This window comes from Mycteria americana, chromosome 1, assembly GCF_035582795.1.
Source record: "Mycteria americana isolate JAX WOST 10 ecotype Jacksonville Zoo and Gardens chromosome 1, USCA_MyAme_1.0, whole genome shotgun sequence".
Classification (NCBI taxonomy): Eukaryota; Metazoa; Chordata; class Aves; order Ciconiiformes; family Ciconiidae; genus Mycteria; species Mycteria americana.
This window is the reverse complement of record NC_134365.1, coordinates 192,204,988-192,227,369: the sequence shown is the minus strand read 5'-3', so window position 1 is coordinate 192,227,369 and position 22,382 is coordinate 192,204,988. Positions and strand designations below refer to the sequence as shown.

The 22,382-nt window shown below is 44.1% G+C and overlaps 1 long non-coding RNA gene across 1 annotated transcript in view; it reads right to left on the bottom strand.

The window, feature by feature from the left end:
* Nucleotides 1-6,407: 6,407 nt before the first annotated feature.
* The window catches only part of LOC142404993 (uncharacterized), a 34,747-nt gene continuing 18,772 nt past the window's right edge, over nt 6,408-22,382 (bottom strand). The window contains exons 3-4 of the long non-coding RNA XR_012774024.1: nt 13,485-13,538; nt 6,408-7,812 (exon numbers count right to left, since the gene is read on the bottom strand). This is a non-coding gene — a long non-coding RNA (uncharacterized LOC142404993). The remainder of the gene's footprint in view (nt 7,813-13,484; nt 13,539-22,382) is intronic.

Here is a 22,382-nt window from a genome sequence, read left to right as displayed (position 1 = left end):
CAGAAAACTGGGCTATATTCAAGCTGCTCTTACCCCGTGAGAGGATGATCTTCTGGGACCAAGGGGAGATCATTTACAGAGCTCTAGAGAAGCTCACATTTCAGCTACCAGCATTGCTCCTGGCCTGGGGATAAATGGAGGCCTGAAGTCTACAGTGCTTCCGACAAGACTCCAACTTTTCAGAGCCAGCTGTAAAAACTGTAAGTAAAAAAAAAAGCAAAGAGCCTATTGTTTTACAGTTAGCACTTCTTCCAGTTTTTGCATGAGCACACTGAAGTCAGGTCAAATCCTAGGAACCTGATTCTGACATCATCACGTTAAATATATTGCTCTATCTCTGTCAATTTAAATCAAATCACTGCTGATTTATCCTACTATTAGATCAGAGTTAGGCTAATGAACTGTTCAATATGACTGCAGAAGTCAGGTGCTCTGAGTGCAGTGTTGATGGGTCCTATGCACGTAATTGAATACAACAAAACAGAATACATCAGAGCCTGACTAACGTGATCCTGGCATGAGACTGGGATCTAAGCCTTGTTTTTCTCATTCATACATCACCACCGCATTTTTTAAGTGCCACTGTCATTAAGTTAAGATACAGAGCAATCCATCATTTAAAGCCATTACGTAAACATTTTTGGGTCAAAAAGATGACCTTTCATATAACTAGGTCTGAAAAGAAGAACGCTTTCCTGATGTGGCAAAGGGAACTAAGCAGAGGAATGCAACACACTATCAACAAGTAACTCGATGAGCTTCACCACTAATTACTTCTGATTTCCACTGGATTCATGCTTCATGGTTGACTGAACCATCAAACAAATCACAACAATGAACTCATCCTCATATCACCTACAGCCCCACCACAATAACCTCAGTTCCCTCATTTCTCCTCCCTGCAGGACTCCTCTGTCCCTACCACAACATCCTTATGCCCTTTCTACTCTGTCTTCTCCTACCCGTATCTTTCAACAACTTTGTCCAGCTTGCTGGTGGGTGAAGAGGCATCAAGACCTTTGTAGGGACCAGGGCTACATGAACACGATTTCACTGGCCAGGACATGCATGTTGGTTGCTCAACCACTTGATCAGGAGTCAAACACTTTTCCACAGCCCAGCCCACCACAGTGCTGCAGCTGCCCTGTGACAAATTCTGCCCCACATCTCTTTTGGAAGGAGAAGACAGGACATAGGGGAGGTCAGGTGAATGTGGATCCTTATGCTCTTTCACCATACATCTCACAGAGCTTTTGCAGAAACTTTGTATATTGGAGACTTAATCCTCTGTTAAAGCTTGATGAAATCAGTTAATGAATTGAAACATTCACAGAGAGGAAAAGGACTGACATACGCACCCACAATGTGACTACGTAACATCAACTCCTCACTCTCAGAACTACTGCTGATATCACACAAGCACACAAAATGATGCAGCTTTAGTAGAAATTAGAAATTTGCTCACACAATTGCAAACACTTTCTGGTGTGTAATTTTCATGGAACTGCTCAAAACAGTAAGTTAGTGCACCATTCAAGCCAATAAAGAAAATCTGGGAATTGCAGAGATAAAGTTAATATTACTCCCCTCCACTGACTAAATCACCTTGGCCAAGGGAACGAGACTTTCTTTAGCTGTTCTTCACTTGTCAAATCTAAAAATAAAAATGATCAGGCCCAGGGAATACCTAGGGTCTGTTTGAAGCCTCATGCAGTGTTTAGAGAAAGAAAAATGTACATTCAGCACACAGATGCATGATCTTTTGTTAACAATAACGTTCTAATGCTTTTGCAAGTCCTGATGTCAATAATTACCCTTCAACTCCAGAAAGGCTGTTCTGTGCTCAGGGTTTTGCTGCTGTCGTGAACAATAGCTCGTTCCCTGTTCAAGCCATTGGCGCTGCAACTGTTCAAAAACCACTTTGAATTCCAGTCAATATTTTTGACATCCAAAGTTTTTCTCCATTTAATTTATTTAGGCATTTGTAACAGATGAGGGAATGACAACAGCTGATAAAGACAACAGCAGAAAGGAACTCCAGCTGAATAAGTTAATTCACAATCCCACTTAAAAATCAGACTGTTCTGATTATCACCTTCCTCTCCTTCAGTTTCAGCATGAGTTTTAGCAACCACGCTTCTCACAAACTCCTAGACTCAGCAAATAATACTTTAAAGTTAAACCACTCAAAAATGGAAGTAACAATGTTTTAAACATAGTCTACTGCCTCCATCCTCTAGACAGCTGCTGCTAAAATGTGGATGGTGTGGAAACGGAGAGGAAAATGGAACAACCAAGTATTTTTCATGTGTAAATCAGTAAGATTCGATAGAAGCACTGTGTATAATTAGAAAATAAGCATTCCAAAGGTGTACAGCATTTGTTCCTGTTCATGGTACTTCATGATAGTGAAGGTTTGGAAATACCCACCAGTTCTTTTCATCCCAGCAGGCACTAAGGATGTTAGTCAACATGCCAGGATGCTTTATTACCAGTGGGAGCTTGGGCCAGTCCATCTGTACCGTTACTTGAAGATGGAGAGTTGTCCTCTGGTAATTAATACATTTCCACCTCTGTCTCATTAAAGAGATCCAGTGCATTCATTCTCATTAAAAAAGAAATGTGGAGCTTTGCAATTTCTCCAGTTTGGGGCTGTAAAAGAACTTCAAACATCAGAATAATTTTCTAAAAGTAATGAGTTGCCTCATTCTAGTGGGTGCTACAGACCTGGTAATAAAGCATCTTTGCTAAAAACTGCTGTTTGGAGACTGATTCATTCTGGTGGCATGAGAGAGAGATTCAGACTGGGAGTGCTCTGCAGGGAATCTGTGACAGACTTTCATCAGCTGCATATTCTTGACTTATAAAAACAAAAACAAAGGCATATTGTGAAGATCATGGAGCCTCATTGCTGGGCTACAGTGTTTTAGCTGAAGATTTCAGACTCACATACAACAGCGTGCTTGAGAAAAGGGTGCCGTATAAACTTAAAATCAAGTGTGAGATTTCTGTCTCCATTGCTGTCTGTACAAATCAACGAAATCGCAATTATTCTCCCTCAAGGCATCTTGAGGATTTTGCTTTTCTCTTAACAGACCCACTTTACTCCTTTGAAGTGGCAAACGGAGACAGTGGCTTGCCTCTCTGGGGTAATATGCATAATGAATATCTTCACATACAACTGCCTCCTTTCTTGGCATATCTGCAGGCTACTTGCACCAGATTCTCATCCATACCATACCAGCGTAGATCTTGAATAATTTAGACAGGAATCATTACCTTCTTTCAGCTGAGAAGAATAAGTGGCCAACAGGCTCCAACAGGAGATTGGCCTAAGCAAAGTCTGCAAGACTTTGTAAAGACACCTGAGAGAAACATCTTCAGAAGGCAATCCCAGGCCGATGAGCTCCTAACTTACATGACCTTGCTAGGCTCTCCAAATTAGTCAGAACTGGGGAAGAGACAGAAGCTCGGGCTACAGCTCACCTTCCCTTTGCTTTGCACCCTCTGACACTGCTGGGCCTCCTGGGGGGAGTTTTTCTGCTCCTTCGAGTGTGGGAACCACAGGCATTTCTGGCACTTGCATACAGCACTTTCAATATACTCTCCCCTCTACTCACACCCACATTAAGCATAAAAGACAGTGTTTTCCATCAACACTTATCAAAGTGCCAGTACTCTGAGAAGAAAAACTAAGGGGGGAAGGGGAATTCAGCTGAAGAAAATGAAACCACTGCCGTCAGCCCATTGAAAACACTCCTAAAAGCTTTTTTCTTCCATATTCCCTACCAGAGTGCCAAACAAACAGTAATTAAAATATATATTATGCTCAAAGCCACAGATTATTCTTCCCGCTGGATTTCTTGAGTGGTCCTCCTGTCTTTTTGCATCAGTGTTTCAGACTGTGAGCTCTCTGAGACATGACTTTCATTATCTCTGGGTCATTAGCAGCTCATAACTCAATGTCAGATAATACTGATAAAGAGAGACAAAGGGCAGACCCTTTTCAAATTGTGGAGCCAAATGTATTGCACTGCATTGTGTAAAGTCAAAATTGTATGCATTAGTTACCAAGCAGTGACAATGCTGGACACTTGGCTGGTTAAGAAAAGTAGATGGCACGGCACATTGCATTCAGCAGTGGGATTCACACAGCTGCTCAAAGGCACTCATTGAAGGCCAGGTTGAGTCACAGATGGGTCTGCAGGGATCTTGGTCACCAGAACAGAATCCAAGACCCAGATTGGTTCAACTAGGGCAGAGCTGCAGCTTCACAAAAATCATCTAAAAATACCCCTGAAAACCCCAAACCTTGCACTCCACAGTGACGAATAGGAACCATGAGCCACAGTGATGTGTCTGGACTCCTGCCCCACTTTGGAGCTTCTGCACCAAATGCAGGAGGTGCCTCCAGTTACCCAGCGCTTGCAGTGTGCTCCGTGGGATCTGCTGAAGTTACCTAGAAAAGCAGGCCTAGGCTCACTCTTTTAATAATCTCAGTATTTTATAGTGAAAATACTTAAAAAAAAAAAAAATCCTAGTGACTATGCATTCACTTGCGAAGCAGAAGACCAGGCTCCATTCTCACCTCAAGCTGAGGTCCACCCACTTCTCCCCTCTCTTCCTGCCATCAAATTGGTCTCCAAGAGCTATTCTCCCCCATCAGCATGTACACAACAAAAACAGCAAAAGCTTCATCCAGAACAGAATAACATATGACTTTGTAACCTAGCAGACAGTATCTCATGACTATTTATTTTTAACCCAGGGACTATTTGAACAAAAAATTATGAGCTGTCCTTGGAGTGCAGACCAGCCCCCAGGTGCACCGCACCAGCTGAACACCCTGACCCCAAGCAGCCTGAGTCATCTTCCCTCTTGGTTTTCATTCCAGCCATACGAATCCCACATTATTTGCAACACCATAACACCACTTCAGTAGGAAGGGTTGGAAGAGCTCTCCCACATGACCTTATTTTCAAGGTCGTGATTCAAGGTACTCCCCAGTTCAGTAGTAAATGTGGTTTTGAATGCCCTCAGGCTGATGAGGGTGGTGTACCCAGCTTTCCTGCTCCTTAGTCATAGCACCTAACTCACAGCCTAATATGTAAAGGCACTAAGGTTGGATTTTTTTTTTTAAATGAGGCAGGGACTGCTGATGGTAAGCACGCTTTTGTCTCATGTTCACTGTGCATGGAGCATGCCTCTGCAATCACAGGTAACCTCAGGTAACCATGAGAAATACTTCTCTGATAGTTGGGAACATTGTGCAGCCCAAAGATGACGTGGTTATGTTAGCATCTAGAGTCATTCTGGCACCAAAAAGGAGATGGACAGATGAGGAACCCGCTGAGAGAGCGAGTTTGGGGAATCACAGATTTTAGTCACCTCAAACCTACTAAGGTGCCAACAACCTTATTATAGATCTGGCACCATGTGGGTTTCTTGCATTCACCAGAAGCATTGTCCTCTTCCAGGGTACCAGCATTTGTCAACAAAGCTCACACAGTTGGCTGACGCAGGGCTCCAATGCTCACCCTTCACTGTGGCTGCACTTTTAGCTTGCTGGAAGCAACCAAACTGCTGACATCAGGGTGTGAAGACTCTCTAGGATAGCTAGTCTCCTAAGAAGCTCAGCTATTAGGCTGCACTGAGAGCAGCATACAGTTTTCTGGCTAAAAGGTCTTCAAACGAAATAACTTTTTCCACATGACTTTCAGAACTTTGTTTTGTCAGCTTCTGCTTTTTTTTTTCCCCTAAAAAAAGTTCAATATTGTTATTTAGGGATTTTTTTTGTAATTATCATGTCAGTAATTTTTCTTTGCAACTTTATATTTCTTTTCTTTTCCTGCAAACAGCTATTGTGCTTTAAAGCCTTTTCAGTTAAACGAACTAAAAAGCAACTTTCAGTTGTGATCCTAGACAGACACTGCTGAGCTTTGTTTAATTGGTCTGGATTTTGTTGCCAAATATATTTTTTAAATGAATGCCACATCTTTGCAAGGATGCTAGAGGAAAGAATGGAAATACAGTATTGTACAACCTGCTGAAGTTCTTTGTTACTGTGGTGTAACATGCCACTGCGTTAAATTCCCCCTCTCCTACTACATACACATTTGGACACATTAGACGGCCAAATGGTTTTAAAAATTGGAGAAACTCTTGTTTCTGGAATTATCCTGCATTTATGTCATTTTATGGAGAACATTATCTGGTAAATTTCTAAGTGAAAGATGGGAGAGTCCAGCAAAGGAAAAATGAAAATAAATGTGGCTCTTCTTAATTCAAAAGAGTTAAACTTGCATCTGTCAGAGCTGAACTTGTCTCAAAGTGAAGGGAAAATAGGATAAAGGGAGAAAAGAACCAAATGAGACTGAAACACATGTATTTAATGGGAAGTTGCTGATCAAGTTTAAATATGGGGGAATAAGATTGCCACTTTCAACATGTAAAAATATATAGGCATCTCAATTTAGGCATAACCCATGTGTTTGACACGTGCAGGTAGGTTGCAATTCTACCAATACTTGGTGAAATACTAACAACACAAATTCCACCCCCCCTGTTTTCAGAAGAACAAAGAAAGTGGATTGTTTCTCTGAGGGACTCGTGTGACAAGGTGGAGGTGCTGCCTCCCCCAAAGTTCAACAGGCTCCAGATACTACAAAGCACAGAGTGCCAAAGGGGGAGGAGGCTGAGACAGAGACTCTAAGACTCCAGAGAGTTTCACGGGGTCAGAGGAGGCTTTCTGTGCATAGGCTGGCATGAACATGGCTTTGAGTGTCAGGCCTATATAATCAAGATGGCAGGAAGGGGATCTGAAACTACAGTGCCTCCATTTAGAAAAGGCACCTTGGACATTGTGGAAACAGACAATTTGAAAAGACAGTTTGAAACCATAGGCCTCCTTTTTCATGATAAGGGTCTGCTGCCATCTCCAGCTCAGTTGTCACCATTGCTAAGAGTCTCACGGCTTCAATCTGGTGAAGTAAACACCATGATCTTGACATCCCAAATGGCTCCACCTGCACTGCTGCACCAAGTGACCTGAAGGGTAGGTCTGAAGCTGAGGCAGCCAGGAACCCTCATCACCCGCCTGGAGCAACACCTAACCTGCCAGGCTACAGAAATCCCAGCGTTACTCCCTGGGAGGCACTTCATTTCTGGCCAGGGTTTACAGTGTCCCCCAGTCCCCAAGGGCAACTCTACCTGCGGTGCTGGCAGCTCCCAGGTTTCTTGCTAGCCATCTGTCCTCGCACTTACCACATCAGCCTGGAAAGACTTGGAGGCACATACAATCCTTCCCAGAAGAGTCACGATAGTGCAAGGGCAGGAGGCATGTGCCGACAGCCCAAGCACAGCCTGTGCACAGGCAGCCCTGAGACTCAGCACGCTGCTGGGAGTCAGGATAGGAGTAGGTCCCTCGCTAAGGAAATACAACAGCTGCAATCCCTAGCCTTTCTATAACTACCTCTATGGTCCAAATGGCCAGTTAAGAGATCATGTAACCACACCTTTCCCCCAACAAACCTTCCCTGTGACGATAAGGAGGTTACGAAGGGTGGATAAACTGATGCACATTTCAGTATTATTTATAAACTAATCCATCCCAGATATTTTAGAAATGTGGATGAAGGAAAGAGGTTTGATTATTTCTCCATTGAACAAGTAACACTACCAGGAATGAAAACAGGGCTCAACAGCCCTGCTCTGAAGATTTTTGTAGCTGAATGGTCAGACCGTGTTTTGTGACTATGGAGAACGGGGAGAAGTTCTTTCTTCTTTTCATTTGTACCATCCGCAGTGGTGCTCCTGTGAAAATACAAGACAGTCATGAACGACAGGGGTTGTAAAGCAGGGCTGCCATGGGATGGTGTGAAAGCAGAGCTGGAGATGGACAGTTAATCCTTATAACAAAGTTTTAAGTAAGACAAAACAGACCCTGGGATTACAGCATGGGAAGAGAAGGCACATTCAGGAAGGTCACCATTTCATTTAACTAATTTGAGGTCAGGGCAAGGTAGGGCAGCTGGAAAAGAGAAATGGAAAATGTTCTTTAAATGGCTTTATTAATCATGACAGGATCTAATACTGAGAGTGGGAAGAGAAAAACATTATTCTTTTGACCAGCATTTTAAAACAGTCCCATCTTCAGATGAACAAAGTAAATGAGTATTCCTTCAAGCAATGGATAGTGAGGAAGACTTTAAAGCAGATTTCTGGGACATTCATAGGTTCTTCTTTTATGTTTTTCTATGTCCATAACAGAAATAGTAAGGGGCACTGGAGTCTATACTAGTAAATATAGTAGTAAATTAAACATGCCAAGGACCAGCCTCTGGCCCTGAGGGTAGCAGGCTGTGAACAGCCCACATCTGTATTACGAACTTCACTTAACTCTCCAAAATGGATGGCCACCACCAAACTGCTCATTTGGAGTTTCCCCTTCCCTGTGCTAACTCCAGACCCACCAGCCAGGAACAGAAGGTGACAGTTGACCTAAGCCAAACCCATGCTAAGGATTTTGCTAACAGTTTAGCGCTATGGGCGATCTCTTTCCCGTAGCCAAAGGGGCTGCAAATATGGAGCCATCATTCAGCAGCTATCAGTAGGTAGGATCCCACGGACCTCACTTCCAAGAAAGCTTACCCTACAAACAAACTTCATTTAGCTCGATCATCTTCCCCTTTGCCTATGGTTAAGGTGCAGGAGCTGGAAGTCTTCCACCTTTATCATTTTATGCCAGTGGACACTTCCAGCATAAGGTCCTACCCTAGTTCCATGACTGATGATATAAATGGATCCGAATTTATAGCGAAGACTAGTCGGTCTTCTGGGAGCACAGAAGTGACTGGCCCTCACCCTGCTTCTGCTCAGGAGTGGCATCTGGAGGAGATGGGGATGGGGCCCAGCCACTGGGTCTGCAAGTGTGAGAATCACTGACTTTAAAAAAAAATCTCCCTTTAAAAGGAGACAAAAAGGTGCCAGCTGTTACCACACCCCAGCGGTTGCATTAGCAGTGCTCTGGTCCCCCTTTCTGGGAAAGGACCCTGCCTCAGCCCCAGTCCATGGAGCGGGGGCCATCCTCCAGCGAAGCCTGTTTATTCATCTGTTAAGTGTTTGGACCTCCATGTTTAATCAAGCAAAGCACCTACCAAAGGAGATGGGAGCTTTGCCTGAGAGGACTCTGCAGGATTTTGGCCTTTCATTTTAATGGTTAACCAGCTCCGAGCCTCAACCTTCGGTGGGGCTGAGGAGATCCGTGCAGATGGGAGACTGCTCCTTCTTTTCTTATGGTAAAATTAAAAAAAAAAAGAAGCTCATACATCATAAAACGTGACAATTCCCAGAGTAGTTCTTTTGGGGCTCCTTCTACCAAAGAGTTGTAGTGCTGCCAGGCAAAAGGAGAAATGGTCTTAATCACCCAAACCCTAGGCAAACACTATATCTTTTTTGTGAATCAAGTTTAAACAGAAGTTATGCAGGAAGGACCAAGTCAAAAACCACTTTTTCCAGATGTCAGAAAGATTGAAACACACATGAGGGAAAAAAGCAGTGTTACAAACTTTTAGCTTGATATATCTGGTAGGTGAAAGAACTAATGCTGTAAAGAAAATGTTTGCATAGTGCCGCTGAGTCTGCTCTAGACTATAATACTGGTCAAACAGCACTTTCACCAAATGTTTCTTAGCCATGCTGCTGTTTGAAGAGCAGAAAGTACAGGGAGGGGGAGAAAAAGAAAAATCTAAATGTGAACACAAAGTTCTATTTACTGAGATAAAGATTGAAGAAATAGATATGGTTATGGAAAATGCTCTTGAAATATGTTCCTTGTTATAAATAAACCATGTTGCCAGCACTTAAATAAAAAAAAATAAAATAAAATCCCTGTTGAGAGTCACAGGGGAGCAATACCATCGCCGGAATATCTGCTGATGCAGCTGAACTATGCTTAAGACATCTGCTGAGATGAAACTACTTTGTGGCTGGAGGTATTAGGAAAAAAAGAGTTACTTCAACAAAAAAATAGCCAGTGTGTGAAAACAAAACCACACCAAAATGTAACAGAACGTGCACTTCTACAACTGTGGCACCGCCGTACAGTAGTTATTCCATCAATCTGTCTGCCTTAGAAGTGAAGCGAAAGATTGTAAGACAGGCTGATAAATGAAGAAACCTCCCCCACAGCACTGCTTTCTGCAGAAATCTCAGATCCCGAACACAGTCGCAAGCTATTAAGAGAAAGCAAAGATCAAAAATAAACGGGATTTAAAGCCAATTTATTCAAAACGAGCGCCTCGTTCACTTTCCTGCCGAAGCGCTGCGTTCGGACCCCGCGAGGTCTGCCTGCGGCTCCCTGCTGCGTTCGTGAGCACCCAAATCAACGGGAGGAGCACAGCTCCCGGCAAGCACCCCAGGTCAGAGCCGTGCCACCAGCTGCAGGCAGGCAAGGACGCGCGCAGGCAGCCGGCAGCTACGCGATATCGATACTGGCGTGCGCCACTTAACCAAGGGTGTGTTTTAAAAACAATTAGCTTAACTTGGAGGGGCCCTTCCTTCAGTTTGCGAGCGGTTTGACGCTGGCTTCGTTGCAGCTGATTCTTTAATGGCTGGAGCTACACCAGATGAACTGCTTGACCAGAAGGGACAGAAGCGACTCGTTTTAATTGACCTGGTTTAAAAGCCAGCTTCAACAAAGCACAAGCGGTTTCTGCACGCAAACCATACCTTGCCTTTTGAGGGCTGCAGCTTTCCATTTAGTTTTTATAATGAGTACAATTCTCTGCACCTCTTCTGTGAGGAAAGTAAGAATTCGGGTTATTTTTCACTTTAATTTTAGTATCAATTTTTTACTCCTACTTTTTAAAACACTGCGTAATGATTATTAACCATAGGTCAGGGCTTCAGGCAACAAGGGACAGACTGGTAGATCTAATGCACACGTACTTTGGAGACATAATTCAGGAATACTGAGGAATAGGTATGCCCTCCTACGTCCAAATTCTCACTTGAAATAGCAGAGGCTTTCTGTAAATACCCCTTCTCCCCCCATTGCCTTCTCTCTGGTTTCTTCTCTTCCCATCTAAAATTATCACAACTGTCATATACAGCTGTTGTCTCAGGTGTCACTCAATAAGCCTCTTCACCCCTGCCTTGCTGTTTTCCCCTGAAACTCCTCCCACCAGCATTTAAAAAAAAAAATATTTGTCAGCCACCATATTTAGAGTTCCCATGTTCCCCTTTTCTGCCAGACTAATAATATCTTTCGCCTCAATTCTTGGGTTGTCATGGGTTTAAAATACGAATCAACTCCAGGATTATCTTCCAAGTCTTGCTATACCTCTGTACTTAAAAGATTTGGTATAATACTGCAGCAGGAGCTGTACAATTTTATTCAGGAGCAATTTAGCATCCAAATTCTATTCGTTGAGCCCCTTACTTATGTGTGCCTTGTGCACGCCTCGGGCACACCCCACGCGTCTTCCTAGGCTTGTGGGTCAATCTCAATCTCTCTTCTGATGCTGTTCTGCCATATGTAAATGGCCAAATGCTTCATGGAGTAGGGTACAAAAACCATGTGTCCCATGTAGCAGGGGGCATAGATGCGTTTTAGTCCCCATGGAACTCTGTGGAGGAGATTGGTGCAGGCAGGACGTGCTCTGTGTCCCACCTGTGTCACCTAGTCGTGAGGGCACAGCCTGGGAAGGTCAAGATCTGGGTTGAAGCTTCTCGGTAGAACAGGACTGGAGGTGGGTGCGTGCCATGGCCATTGGACCATTGGATAAAAGAGGCACATTTCCCTTGTTTCCCAGACTGTTTTTCACATCTAGTCCTTTTTCTCCTTTGATTTGCTCATTAGTATCAGAAAGGGGAAAATGTCATTTCTTCTGATATGAGATATTCCACTCACGCCAAACCACATTCAGGTTTTTATTTCAGCAAGGAAAACTGGGAGAGAATGCCAGGTGAAGCTAAACCAGTTCTGTTCCCTGATTTTATTCTTCCAGAGAGACCTTGGTGGCCAGTTGAAAACCCTGTTTCTCAAACAGCCCTAACTGGCACTTTTTTACCTGTACGGAAGGGTCAGGCCCTGGTGTCCCAGATACGCAATGCATTGCACAGCCACAAATGGGTCATAAGCTCCCAGAAGGAGGATCCCCCAGATAATTCACCAGACAGCGGCAACTTTTCTTCTGATGATGCAATATGTGAAACTTTAACTCCCTGCTAGAGCATTTTAGTGAATTAACAGCTCAGAAAATGCTCAAAGTCCCCTGTTCGTGTGGAAAGCAGTTGTAGCCTCTCCGACTTGCCTCTGGTCCCTTAAGTAATGACTCAGTAACTGAGGTACCCTTCGTTAATACATACTTGACAGATAAAAAAGGTAATGACAGTCTTGTCACAACAAGTCTCATTGTGGCTGTTGCTTTTCCTCACTGCCGTTGCTTTCTGGTCCTGTTTGCTGGGAAACCTGACTCATCTGCTACTTTTGTAGCACAGAGTAATGCAGAGTTGGGGGATTCCCTGCTAGAAGAGCTATTTACAATTTAGTTGTAATCAGCATGGTTTGTACAGGGTTTTTTGTATATATATATATGTGTGTGTGTACACTCTCTCCTGAATCTAAAGTGGTATGAGCTACTGTACGGTAGCTTTTGCAAAACAAAATAGTAAGGACAAAAATAAAGCTTCTATGTGGGTACTTAGAAGTATCTCCACAAGCAAAATAAGCTGAGAACGTACAGACTGTTTTTATCACCCACTGATGAATATGAACTTAAGAAACATACAGGCAGTTAGAAAAAGTATACAAAAAAGCAGCTCTCTCAGATTGGAAGAAACGTAAATGCTAGCCATCCTAAAATTATTGAAAGAAAAAAAGAGACATTTGGTATTAGGTATACTTTTTTGGTCACAAATGGAGAATAGGTGATAACATGATGCAGATGGTATGTATCATGCTTTGATAAACACTTAATAAAAATGCTTCAAGCTCTCCCACCACCTAGTAAGTGATATACATATGGTCTTGGCTTAGTGACCATTTCAATGGGGCCAATTCAGTGGGATTCAATGTTAGGTGTATCTGTACTGGTTGCTCACAGACGTTCCGGTTCCATATATAGTCCTTTCGAGCCTCAAGTACCCGCTAACTTAAATAGCAATCCAGAACGTAGAAGGTTTTGCAAATCAGTCAAGGAGGTTGTACTTACAACCTTTGCAGGAGCGCATTCATATCAAGAATAACTTATGAGCTAAGACGACTGTTCCAAAATAAATTCCTTCACAACAGACAAGTGATGTCTGACATCAAACCTTATAAAAATAGTTTTCCACCTTTCCGATAATCACTGTAGTTAATTTTCAATAGCTGCTTAGAAGCATTCATGCAGGGACTATGTACCATGTTCATTGTGAGCAGGGTACATGCTAAGGTCTCACATTAGAGAGCATCCTGTACCAATGGTGTATTCTTCACTCACCCAACGCTGTAGTGAGGAGAAGAGAAGGGTCTTTATACAACTCAGTGCTGGAAACTGGAAAAATAAAAAAACAGTGTAAAACAAACAAACGATACAGAGACGGAGATGCTAAGAATTTCCATTATTATATATATGCTGGTCTTTTCCACCCAAACAAGTCTTCATGCTACTGTAACTATTCAACTGATTTTACTTCAAAAGATATGGGCAGATCTGCAAACATTTTTCCCCGCATTTTTGTGGTTTTCACCCTTTCAACCCATTTTCTGCTACGGAATTAATTTACAAACAATGTGTGTTGTCCTCCAAGTAACTGTATGTGAAAGATACCCTGTGCAATGAGGCATTTCTTACCATTAGGGCCACCCAGTCTGCCCCCTGGAGACACGTCCTTCTAAAAACTGTGTTTATATTTCCATTTTTATATAGTATTTGAAGCTGAGAATTTTCTCTTAAACGTTTGGCATAACCTTTTCATTACTCCATGGTATACTTCTCACACAAAGTAACAGGCAAAGAAGAGGAAAAATATCTGAACTTTTTTTTTTTTATGGTGTTTATGTCACAGAACATCTGGTATTAGCTTTGATTTAAATATCCTTCTAACATGCTAGAATTTATTTTGATAAAGAGCATTTGGTCTACATATCTTGATATGATAGTAGCTCAGTAGTTGCTGAGAATTAAATGATACCATTTTTTGACGGAGGAAAAATTTTTCAGCAGCATTGTAGGTGGGGTCTAGTGTGATATAGCTAGGACTAGGGGTCAAACCGCTGGTATGAAAAAGCTTAAACTATGACCATCTTCCACCATTTTAAGCATGACCATTTTGGTACATGAGTTTGTTCACAGGAGCATTGTTTCAGACTAGGATAAATATAGATGCTAGACACGACTCCACACTACTATTACCTCTGTAATGAAATTTAGGGAAAGGGAAAAATATTCCCCTGCACTCCCAGAAGTTCCTAACAGCCTCTGTGACTGGTGGGTCTGGTCCTCAGAGGTGCACATTTCCAGTGCAGCATTTGTCAGCCTTTCCCCACAGCTCTGCTGGGAAGTGCCTTGCTTGGACCCTCTGAACAAGCTCTTGTTTTCCTGCAATAAATAATCTCTGCTTATTCAGTTCCACTTAACTTCACAACCCCCCTCTGCCCTCTTACTTCTGTTCTGCTTCTGTTCCTGCGAGCTGTCCCCAGAGTTATTGCTTCGGCAGCCGAAGTCCTCCTCTGTCTTCCCCCAGCACCTCGCAGGCAGCCCAGGGAGCTGAAAACTGCACCAAACCCCTCCTTAGCACCCACGTTCCCGCACAGTGGACATGCTGAAAGTTGTTGAGATTGTTCAACATATTGTTTAGACTCATGGCTATTGGTCCTGCACCAAAAGCCTCCCAGAGCTGCCAGTGAGAGACCAATGTGGTTCAAGTTCATGGTTCAGAGTAGGGAAATGACTGACATGAGATAAGGAAAAGCAATCTTTCTTGTGTTATTACTGTAGAGGAAGTTTCACGGGGAGAAAATGAACCCTGCTTTTCAAACAGAAGGGAGATCCAGGCAGAAAGAAAATTTGCAAATTTTCTGGCTCATACTGGAAGAGGAAGATGGCATTTTAGGGTTCGCAAAACTAGCATGCACTATTTGGATACAAGTAGCCCTATACCATATGGATATAAGTATCCCTAACAGTCCAAAAAGAGGTGGCGAGGCAATTGCTGGGCGTGTTGCTTGCAACCAGCATTACTGTAACAGAGCTGCTCCAGACAAAAGCCCGTACGTGGTCCTTGCAAGGTCCTTCTTCTTCTTATGGGCTTTCCGCCTCTGCAGCCAATCGGGCAGAAGAGAAGTAACTGAAGGTCCTCAAGTCAGCTGCAGCAGTGGGTGAACCAGCTGCTCCTTCCTCCTCCTCCCCAGGGCTGGTGTGCGGGGCCCAGGTTTTGGAGGGGTGAGGAGGCCATGCGTGAGCAGGGGCAGTCGGCTGGTGGCAGCACCCCTGGGCTACCACGGGGCAGGCGCGAGGACAGAGATGCTGGCAGAAGCTCCTGCCCCGAATGCCCATGGCAAGCTGTGGTGCACCTGGCCCATTCAGGGCCCTCGACCCCCAGCATTACAAACAAAGCAGAAAATCAGGAATCTTTGTCCGTGGCTGAGTGGTTTTTGAGCCTGTGAGCTTCACATTTTCTAGCTTTTCACCACGACCACAACAGCTAAAACTTCGTTTCCTTTTTACTTTTTTAACCAAAGTTGGACACCTGTCTTCTAAAACTGGGATTTGAATTCCCCCTTGTCCCCAGCTAGTCTCTCCCTTCTCTATCTTCTCCTCCTCCCCTACAACACCCCAACACTCAAATTTAGGAAGATTTATGCTCGAGCTGCTGGAGCTGGCAGCAGTATATTAGGAGCAGAAGGTGGTATTCAAGTAAAGGCCAACACAGTGCAGAATTGCAGAGCTGGATGCAAGAGCAAACAGAAAGGAAGCACCTACCATAAGGTACTTTGCATCAGAGCTGGCTGCAATTTTTTCATCGAAGCAAGTTTTCATTGAAAATTTGTGTTCTTTTTTTGGTCAAAGACAAATTCTCCATGAGAGGTGTCTGCTTTTGCATTTAGCCTTAAAATAAATGAAGGCTACCAAACAAAAGATATTCCAATCAGCACATATTCCAGTTTTCAGCCAAATTGTGTTTGACAAAAATTTGTCATTTCTCAGGGGAGAAAAGAACCTTTTTTCATCCAGTCCTATTTTATAAGCCTACAGTATACAATGCCTATTGTTTTCTGTGTTGTTAAACCTCTTACCATGGTTCAGTATTGCAGCTGACTGTCATGCTTGTGTTCGTATATTGAATATCTGTGGGGTAGATTACTTCATCGCTTATGTGTATCAATTCCCCATTTGGAAAGGGGACATACCACATCTTGTCTGTTCAGCTGATAAGCAAAGCGACTACTGTCTCTTACTGTGCTTGGGTACCGTGCCACTTAAAATGGGTCTCCAGTTTCAATGGGTACTAATGTTGTGCTAATGTCATGCAAACAATACAAAATAATAGTCTTATTAAACGAGTATCTTCTGATCAGCTCCAGAGGCAAAGAAACATATGCTCACGTTTTCTTCCCCAGAAACAGGCCTCATGAAGCAAATCTCCCTGGTTGTCTGACAGTGGCTGATGTCCATAAATCTTTGTATGTCCATGCTGTTTGCTGAGCACACAGTGAGGACAGGGGTATCATGTGGGATTATTTGTGCACTAGTGATAAAAATCACATTGATATGAGAACTCAGCACTCATACCTTCCCATTCCTCCAACAGCTCCCCAGATTATTCTCAGTCTCTTTTTTTCTCCTTTCTCAAAAGGATTTTATTTTTTCACTGCCAGTAGAAATTTCCATTACATAGTAGTGCCATTGCGTGGTAGCTGCTCTAAACACGCTTGCCATCAGCAGATCTGAGCTCAAGTTCACTGTGGAGAGGAACTGTATTTGCAGGACTGTCATCTCTGAGTGCTCTTCCCAGAACAAACCAGTTAAAGTTTGCTGTCAGCCCCCAAAAGAGAGAAGCTGGCAGAAGAGGTCCAGAGGGGCTCCAGCAGTGCTTGCATGTCCCATCCCCACCACAGCTAGTGCAAATGCTACTTGGGTGCAAGGCAGTTGGGGGTTTCTGCCCAGTTGGCCCTTCATACGATGACCAAATCCTGAATTCTCAACACTGCCACTGTATACAGTACCAATGGGGTCTCCAGCCACTTGAGCCATGCTGGGCAAGTCTGTCACACAGCACTACTGGCAGGGAGGTATAATACCACACAGCACCATCAACGTCGCAAAAGAGGAAAAGGTCCAGGAGCAAAGATGAGAACCAAAGTGAAGGTGATGCAGTCTGCTTGCTTTATTCTTGTCTGTGCTTTCAGGTCCTGAAACGGCTCTTCTGCTGGCTTCACCCTGAACCTGAACTCTCAGACAATAAGTAGTGCAGACCAAGCTCTGGAGGAGTGCAGAAACAGTATGATTTAGGACTCAGCTCTAAACAGACTCTGCAATAGTTTGGTGCAAGCAAGCGCCTGGATAGCAAGGGATGTTAAAGGCATACAAAACTCACTGCCTTCCCTGTGTGTCTCATGTCTACATAGCAATTGGCTTGGGTTGCATCTCTGAACTTTGCCTAAAGCACGTAACACTCATGAATCTGCAAAATTGGACTGGAAGTCTCCAGAGAAGAGGATTACCCAGGGGAATTTTAGTATTTCCTGCTTCCAATTGGGCTGGAACCAACACAAAAACAGCTATAACAGTATTTGGCTCTTGTACGCCTGGTCCCAGCCAAAAGGCAGGAAATTTAGAGGTATGTAAAGATGAAAAAAAACTGATGGGAGATTGGGGTGAGGAACAGAGCTGAGGTTTTGAGAAACTAAAGAGGGAAAAAAGATTCAGTTGGGTCAGTTCTTATTTGTTTCTGAAGCATTTTGCTAACCTGCAGGGCTAGGTCCTCCCCTCTGCATGACACCTGGACTTTCTTACAAAAGAAGAATCCATAAAGGCTAGATCTGGGGGCTTTGGCACTGGTTTATACCTCCCCGAAACAGAATAAAACTGCCAAGTCAGACTGGGATCTAGCCCAGAGTTTGTATTAATTAAATTATTTATTTAGCTGATAATTACAGGCTTCCTGGGCTTGACTCTCCTCATAGTCACACAAGTACTGTTTGGAGACCTCTACTGAATTCAGAGGAAAATGTAATCTTCTCACTGTTGTTCAGCAGACCTGGCAACTGTTAGAAAGGCCATAGCAACTCTGCATTATTACAGATCCATGCACAAGTGTAGCATTTCAGACAGAAACCACCTATCAAGATGAACAGTGGGAACTTGCTTTGTGTGTACATCTGGAAATGAAGTGCTTAGATGTAGCACTGCAGACTTCTGCTGCTTGTGACCTCTGTCACCAGCACAACAAACTTCACTTTTCGAGGGGAGAGCTGGATTTGTACGTCTATGTGGCATGAACACAGCCTCTCAGACTGCTGGCTGCATTGTATGGTTGCATGCAAAACAGAAAACCAACCCTTTTAATAGCAAGCAAGGACTGCAATAGCAATCACAAGGCATCCCGAGCAGTTTGTACGTAGTTACAGCAAGGTGGTCATACAGATTGCATGAAGAGCCCTGTGGTTGTGGAGGTGCCCACCAAGGTGGTACACCAGCCCCTCTGGATCTTGAAGCAATTCAGCCCAGTTGGCACTGCACTATATTGTCTGCATCGATCAGAAGAGAGCGTGCTTGAGGGCTGCTGCTCTACAGTCAGAATTGCCACTGGCTTCTTCTCCCCCCTCTGATACACTTGAAATGTATGTTCTTAGAGCCAAATCTACATATATTCTGTATTTTTGCCTTTACTCTCAAGCTGGGTAATCCAGTGTAGACTGGCTGCATAAAGCTTTCATGTGCCCTAACCTGTCCTATTAAATACCCTGAGCTATTAATGATAGCTCATGCTAGGGAATGAAGGGGCATCTTGTTGCTTTTCAGCTATACGTGACTGCAAAGAGTTTAAGTGCAGCTCTTCCCCTGAGGTTCTGGCAAGCGACCAGTAGCTGGGACTGGTGGGGTACCAAGGCTGCTGGGGAATTTGCTTCTCCAGATGGGACAGAAGGTGGGCAAGGAGGACAGCTCTGGCCAATGCCACAGGTGCCTGCTGCATGCTCAGCCCCGGGCCAGTGGGCAGCATGGTGGTGGGACCTCTACGAAGCTCCTGCTCCTGGGTCTTCCCTTCCTGCAGCCCTCTGACAGATGGGATGACTGATAGCTCTCGGCTGTTTGTGTATTTTGGTATGCAGCTCAGAAATTTGGCCATCCCGCTCTGGTGATTCAGACCACATATATCTTGATAACTGGGGATGTTCATTGACTATTGAAGAGAGGGAATAATCTAATTAGGTTCTCACTAGTCATAAATTTGGAATAGTCACAGAAAATTTTAAAAACTGAGTATTTCCAACTGGGTTTCATATCCCTGGAAGATAACTGCCTAAATGTTTGGGTATTGGTCCTCTAATTAGATAAATATTTACCTGAATCCATTCCATTGTGGGGAAAAAAACTTGTAAAAATTGGTCTTGAGTGATAGCTCGCTTTAGTTTTACAGCTGAGTCACCAAATGAAAATTCTTTTAAAACCTACTCCAGTCCTAGTTTTCATCCAACAAAGAAGGGCCAAGCCCTATGAGTCTTTGAATACCAGGGATCAAATTAAAAATGAGCCTGCATATAAAAAAAAAAGCCTTGGTTTTAGACTTACAAATAAAAGCATGAATACCTTGGTTTAACCTTCCTGTAGCCTCTTACTCACAATGTGCTTTCATTGTCACCCAAATGCTTGAATAGAAAAGCTATCCCCTGTGGCAGTGACTTTCTCTCTGTTTTCCGAAGTCTTGTGCCCCAGATTCACATTTCAGGAGAACACGATATAACTCCTACTGCACGTGCTACCAGACCACACCATTCGTAGTTTTACTACATTTCTGTCAAAGAAAATGGGCAATGGCTTTGCCTTCAGCTGTCTCTTTTACTGGCATCTTAACTTTGACATCTTTCAGCACTTGGGGCTTAAGAGGCTTCTTATAATTGAGAAAGGACAAGTCCAGCTCTTTTTTTCCATGAGCCCGTGCCGTGCTGGTCCCACTTGGTTATCAATGGCAGTGTTATGAAAGTTCAGCAAGGCTAAACACTGGTTAACTACTTACAGGCTTTTTTGGCTCAGCAAGTAAATCCTTCAACAGTTCTGCTTGCTTACTCTGCTATCCCCTTAGACAGGATAACTTTGGGGCTAGACAGGAAGGGTTTTCACAATCCTATGCCTTCGCAAGCAGAAAATCCCGAGTGTTTAGGGTGCATTTCTTGCAGAGCCCAAGTGACACAGCCTCTTTATGCACAACAGTTTTTCCCTTTCCAAAATCAGAATACAGCTGTGAGTGTAAAAGATCATAAGGACTACAGCAATACAGCTAATAAATAACCATCTCACCCTACCACATATTCTGGGGTCAGTAAAGCAGGCTGGTTGTTGTTGCCACTTCTTCTTGGGGAACACCTACCTCCTTCTCCTTCAGAACACTGAGGGGCCAGGGATACAGAACTAGATCTATTGATGGCTGGTGTTAAGAGGAAATTCAGACAGTGTCATACCATGATCCCTTTGGCCCAAATTAATCTCACTTAAACTCCAGTTTAGACCCTGGGCACCTTTTGACCAAAGCACTTTTGGGGTCCAGTGAGAGCTAGGAAGCCCTTGATTTAGACATGGCAATGGAATTTAGGTCAAACGAGAATGTTTTTGGCCGTGAAGTTTAGAAGTTAAATCCTTACCAGGATGAGTTGTGCCCATCTTTAAAAAGGGTAGAAAGGAGGACCCTGGGAACTACCAACCTGTCAGCCTCACCTCTGTGCCTGGGAAGATCATGGAACAGATCCTCCTAGAAGCTATGCTAGAGCACATGGAGGACAGGGAGGTGATTCGAGACAGCCAACATGGCTTCACCAAGGGCAAGTCCTGCCTGACCAACCTCATGGCTTTCTACGATGGATTTACCACATCAGTGGACAAGGGAAAAGCAATAGATGTCATCTGTCTGGACTTCCGTAAAGCCTTTTACACGGTCCCCCACAACATCCTTCTCTCTAAATTGGAGAGCTATGGATTTGATGGGTGGACTGTTCAGTGGATAAGGAATTGGTTGGATGGTCGCATCCAGAGGGTAGCGGTCAACAGCTCAATGTCCAGATGGAGATCAGTGATGAGTGGTGTTCCTCGGGGGTCCATACTGGGACCAGTGCTGTTCAATATTTTCATCGATGACATTGACAGCGAGATCAAGTGCACCCTCAGCAAGTTTGCAGATGACACCAAGCTGAGTGGTGCAGTTGACACACCAGAAGGACGGGATGTCATCCAGAGGGACCTGGACAAGCTGGAGAGAGAAGTGAGCCTGTGTGAACCTCATGAGGTTCAATAAGGCCAAGTGCAGGGTCCTACACCTGGGTCGGGGCAATCCTCGGTTTCAATACAGGCTGGGAGATGATGTGATCGAGAGCAGCCCTGTGGAAAAGGACTTGGGGGTACTGATGGACAAAAAGCTGAACATGAGCCAACAATGTGTGCTCGCAGCCCAGAAGGCCAACCGTATCCTGGGCTGCATCAAAAGCAGCACGGCCAGCAGGTCAAGAGAGGTAATTCTGCCCCTCTACTCTGTTCTGGTGAGACCCCACCTGAAGTACTGCGTCCAGCTCCGGAGCCCTCAGTACAAGAATGACATGGAGCTGTTGGAGTGGGTCCAGAAGAGGGCCACGAAAATGATCCGAGGGCTGGAGCACCTCTCCTGTGAAGAAAGGCTGAGAGAGTTGGGGTTGTTCAGCCTGGAGAAGAGAATACTCTGGAGAGACCTTATAGCAGCCTCGCAGTACTTAAAGGGGGCCTATAGGAAAGACGGGGACAGACTTTTTAGCAAGGCCTGTTGTGACAGGACAGGGAGCAATGGTTTTAAACTAAGGGAGGGCAGATTTAGACTGGATTTAAGAAAGAAATTTTTTACAATGAGGGTGGTGAGGCATTGGAACAAGTTGCCCAGAGAGGTAGTGGAGGCCCCATCCCTGGAAACATTCAAGGTCAGGTTGGACGGGGCTTGCAGGGGGCAGATGTCCCTGCTCTTGCAGGGGGCTTGGACTAGATGATCTGTAAAGGCCCCCTCCAATCCAAAGCATTCTATGATTCTATGAGGCAAATTGGCATTGACAACAAATATCCATCAGCAGTCTTGCTTCCTTTTTGGTGAGAAGCATCCTTGGGCCTGGGCAATGGATTTGCAGGCTGCTAAGGTCATGAAGGAGAGGGTTTCTGCACCCTCAC